The following is a 5802-nucleotide window of genomic DNA, read 5'->3' on the forward strand; positions in this document are numbered from 1 at the left end:
AAGAGTCGACTTTTACGGTCGATTACGTATTCCTATTTCCAATCTGGAAGCAAGACAAGTATGACCTCTTATAAAACTGTTCACAATTGGACGGAATAGTAATAATGAATGAAATCTCCTCTCAGAGATGAGTTATAACATGGAGTCTCTTACTTCAAATAGAAGACTCATGGATGCAAAATTAGAAGATCTGGAGACTATGGATCGCAATAATGGACTTGAGAATAATATCAAGAAAACTAAGGACATGCCAATTAACAACATTCTGCAACAAGGCAAGCAGTTGAATACGAGTGGAGTTACAGAAACGGAGGTGATCAATAGACAAAACAAAGTGAGAACAGCATCCGACTACAAAGTGTACAGAGAAGCTCACATATATCCCGGAAAATCAAACTTTAAATATTTGACGATACTATACGGCATAAAGAAATCATCTACAGAACATTCTGGAACAAAACCATACGTATCGTGGAGCAGTGGAACGTAACAAATCTAGATCTTATACAAGAGCAGCTTAAATGTAGGACATGGAGATGGATTGGCCATACCTTAAGAAAAAATGTTCATACCATTATCAGAATGGCGCTTGAGTGGAATCTCCAGAATCAAGAAATTGAGGTCGACCAATAAATATCTGGCGATGAACAAAAACCCAAAGAACTAAAGAAGACAATAACCCAACTTTACATGAGAAGATGCGAGGAGGAGTATTATAAAAATATAAAAATACAGCTCTTTAATACTTGTATTCGATAATAAAACATGTTGAATTTTTGTGTTTTTTTTATATGCACTTATATGATTTACAATTCGAAAGATTCAGAATGCCTTATAATATTCATAACGTATCTGAACATATATTTATATCATTAAAAACGTATAAGGAAAATCTGCATCAATTTATATCAATGAACGGGTTATTGATCTTGTCACTTTCACAAACAGCAAAGCGTTGTCGAACGATAATCACTTTGTCAAAGTGTATTAAATACAAAGTGTATATTTGAATGTTTATTTTTAAATTGAGACACCTTGTTTCAAAATAATACAATAATATTATAAATTTTTTAATTTATCCTACACATTTTCTTGAATATGTATTTGTTTATTTGTTCGTCGGAACATAATAATATAGGGTGTCATATTGTCGTTGTAGTCTATTTATTTATTTTTTTATATATTGTATTCTTGATTTTTTATTACTTGTGAACTTTGTATTACAATGCCTTCTGCTGGTATCGGATTTATGTATGATAATCGAAAGTGAAGTGCTGCTTTTCAACCATCAATAACTTTAAATTAAATTACAATGGCCCAATGACGGACGGACAGACACACACGCTTATAAAAATAATACGCCTGTCTCAGACGTGGAATGTTCGAAGTAATCAGAAAAATTAACATAGACATCACATTTTTTATTCGGTTCGGAGTCTGATGTAATAATTATGTTGGAAATGAAAATGAAATTCTATAGGCTTTTGAACCAATAAAATACGAAAATCGTAAGGGTGGAGGGTGCCCTATTAGGTGGAGAATAAGACACGACACATTAACGACATTGGAGATTATTAGAATTTAAAATTTCATTATGTGGAAAATTGTATATGGAAATAAGATGTTTCGGTGATCACGTGATATTGCTATAATTGTGAATTCAAAAGGAAATCTGATTTATTGTACTTGTGTATTAGTTTTAAAATAAAATGTTAATTCTCTCGATCATTAATATATTATAATGTGACAAAATTACGTTTAATTATAAAATTTTATTCCTTTTTAAACGAAGCAGTAAACCTAGTGGAAACAAAAGTGAAATCCCTCTAAGAAAGTTGTCCTCTTCGAGAATGAAAATCTCCCTTTGAAAAATTCTAGATGCCAGGGTGAGTTTCGAAATAAGGAGAAAAAAGTCCGAAGACTTTTCAACAGAGCACGCCGCAATTTAATATTGAATACTGGGACAACTTCCACGCAATGCGGAAATAATACAACTGTTGAAATACTTGTTTCAATCAACTTAGTTTTGGAAATATTATTTTATATATGAAAGAAAACTAGGTTTCTTATGTTCTAGAAAAATATATAATTGTCAGTCTTGGAAAAACTTTCTTTGAATACAGTAAACTTTTTCTTATCGATTCTATAATATTTGGTGTGTGTTTCATTTTGATATTACAAGAGGTTATGGGCGACGCAAAAGAAACTCACGGTATTCCTCAATTCAGAGGAGAAGGATTCGATGACTGGCAGTTCCGTGTAAAAATTCACCTGGACTCGCAAAACTTATTGGATGTTCTGACCGGCAATCCTTCAAGTGATGCAACTGCCTTAGCCGAATACAGGAAGAAGGATAAGAAAGCAATGGACCGAATTGTAAGCTTTGTGCATTCGGATTGTTTAAGTTTTATTCGAGATAAAGAAAGTGCAAAGGATATGTGGAATAGTCTGCATGCTGCTTTTGCCAAGAAGTCTGTCGTGAATCAATTGCTGTTAAGAAAGAAATTGGCCATGTTAAGAATGAATGATGGAGATTCAATTGTAACGCATATTTTATCATTCGAAAACTTGGTAAGACAATTGAAATTGGCCGGTGCAACAATGGAAGATTCAGATGTGTTGGCTCAACTGTTTCTTACGCTACCGGAAAAGTATGACCCTTTGGTAACAGCTCTTCAAAACGTGGATGATGAAAAATTGAATCTAAATATAGTCAAGGAGCGATTAATGTCTGAAGAAGCAAAACTTTGTGATCGTCATAATGAAGTAAGTGACAAGACCGCATTTTCAAGCAAAAAATTCATCAAGAAAAATAAGAAGTTCAACGGTAAGTGCTACAAATGCAATAAATTCGGTCATCAAGCTAAAGATTGTTGGCAAGGAGAGGCAAGATCGGCAAAATCCAAATCTGTTTCCTTTATGGTCAACACAAGAGATAATGTCAAGTCAGAAAATGGTCCATTTATCACATTTAAATTGGACTCCGGTGCCAGCGATCATATGGCTAAAGAAAAATTTTACTTCTCATCAATGGAAAAAATGAGCTCTCCGGTTGAAATAAATGTAGCGAAAAATAGTCAATCTATAATCGCAAATTATGTAGGCGAAATAAAAGGCACTAGCAATAAAGGAGTTGAATTCTATATGAAAGATGTGTTGTACACTCCTGATCTGAGAGATAACCTATTGTCTGTGCGAAAGCTTACAAAAGCTGGATTAGCAGTCAGTTTCGAAAACAGTACTGCGATTATTAAGAAAGGAGAAGACAAAATTGCCGTTGCATATTTGATAGGAAACCTTTACGAACTTTCTTTAAGCCTTACCTCAAGTTCAGTTATGTTATGTAGCACTAACAATGTTACACTGTGGCACAAACGATTAGGTCACATAGGAATATCAGGAATGGAAAAATTAAAGAGTATGAACCTCCTAAATGAATGTCTAAATACAAAAGATCTAGGTTTTTGTGACATTTGTGTCGAAGCGAAACAATGTCGGGAGCCATTTAGTGGCACCAGACAGAGATCCACAAGAATACTTGAAAGAATTCACTCCGACGTGTGCGGTCCTATAACACCTACATCATGGGATAGCTGCAAGTATTTCGTTTCTTTCATAGATGATTATTCTCACTTCGCAATGATATTTTTTATAAAGAAGAAATCTCAGGTTTTTGAGAAGTTTAAAGAATATGAGGCGTTGGTCACAGCTATGTTCCCTCAGTATAAAATTTCAAAGCTAACAGTTGATCAAGGCACAGAATATTTATCTGCAGACCAGAAGAAATGGTACAAGGAAAAGGGTATCCAGGTAGAACCAACTATTGCCTATACGCCCCAACAGAATGGGGTTTCTGAAAGATTTAATCGCACTGTGACTGAGAAGATTAGATCAATGTTGCTAGATTCTGGCAGTCCAAAATACTTATGGAATGAAGCTGCACTCTCAGCTGTATACATTTTAAATAGATGTCCGACCCGAGCTCTTGATGGTAAAGTAACTCCTGCAGAAATATGGTACAATGGAAAATCGTCTTTAGAAAAAATAAAAGTTTTTGGGTGTAAGGCCTATGTATGGATCCCAAATACAAAAAGGAAGAAATTAGATCCTAAAGGGAAGAAAATGGCAATGATTGGTTATGCACCTAATGGCTACCGGCTGTGGGATGTTGAAAACAGAACAGTTGTATTAGCACGTGACGTAAAATTCGATGAGGAATGTTACCCATTTGCTTTGCAAGAAGATAATATTGAACACACGAATATTATAATCAGTCACGAGCAAGAGGGGGAAGAAATAGATGATGCTGTGACTGAATGTGATATGCCTCAAGATGATTCTTCCAAAAATTACAACGATGTCCAACATACCAAAGAATCAAGCGCTGTTGAACATACAAACGAAAGGCAGATGTCTGAAAATTCTGATGAAGGTGAACAACAAGAAGCTACAAGAAGTAGAAGAATAACTCGTTTGCCAACAAAACTATTCGATTATTTAACGGGCTTCAATGCAGAAAAAATACATAACAATGTCCCAGAAAACTATGAAGATATTTTCAACAGAGAAGATACATACCAATGGAAAAGGGCAGTAGAAGACGAACTTAATTCAATGAAGAAAAATAAAGTTTGGAAAATTGTAACCGCTCCTCCTAACTCAAAGTTGTTGACGTCAAAGTGGGTCTTCCGAATAAAAGAAGATGAAAACGGGACCCCAGTGAAGTATAAAGCTAGACTAGTTGTGAAGGGATATCTTCAAAAGTATGGAGTAGAGTATAGTGATACCTATGCACCTGTTGCAAAGTTGACCACACTTCGAATAGTATTAGCGGTTGGTATACAACATAGATATTTCTTTCACCAGTTGGACGTGAAAACTGCATTTCTGCATGGAAATTTAAATGAGAACATATATATGGCTCTTCCTGCTGGTGTAAATTACAAAAAGGGTATTTGCTGCAAGCTTGAGAAATCTCTTTATGGACTAAAGCAAGCACCCAAATGCTGGAACAATAAGTTCAATGATTTTATTACATCTCTGGGTTTTCTACGTTCGAAACATGACTACTGCCTCTATATGAAGATTAATAAGAAGAAAAATGACGTACTTTATTTAATATTGTATGTAGATGATCTTCTTATAGTTGGAAGTAAACAGGAAAGCATCAACCAGCTAAAAGAAAGTCTTAACAGAAAGTTTGAAATGTCAGATTGTGGACCACTTAAATATTTCCTTGGTATAAAGTTTGTAAACGAAAATGATTGCTTGGCTTTATCTCAGGAGAATAGCATTAGAAAAGTGTTGGAAAATTTTGTCCTACAAGATTGTAATCCAGTTAAGACACCGATGGAAAAGGGTTCACAGTTACATGCATCTGAAAAGAAGGAACAAACTGGACAGCCATACAGGGAACTTCTGGGAAGTCTCATGTACATTATGCTTTGTTCAAGACCAGAGATTTGTTACCAAATTGGATACCTTGGACGTTATCAAGAAAATCCATCAGATACACATTGGCAACACCTAAAGAGAATTGCAAGGTATCTTAAAGGCACAGCATCCGCTAAGCTCGTGTTTAAAAGATATGAAGCTGAACCAATTATTGGGTTTGCAGATTCAGATTGGGCATCGGAAAGTGTTGACAGAAAATCTGTGAGTGGATACGTGTTTAAAGTGTATGGATGTACGGTGTCTTGGTGTAGCAAGAAACAGCAGACTGTAGCAACTTCATCATCTGAGGCGGAATATGTGGCTCTTAGTATGGCTACAACAGAAGCTGTGTGGATACGGGGAGTTATG

This window comes from Musca vetustissima, unplaced genomic scaffold, assembly GCF_032173495.1.
Source record: "Musca vetustissima isolate MV318-11 ecotype Yass unplaced genomic scaffold, APGP_CSIRO_Mvet_v1 utg33022, whole genome shotgun sequence".
Lineage (NCBI taxonomy): Eukaryota > Metazoa > Arthropoda > Insecta > Diptera > Muscidae > Musca > Musca vetustissima.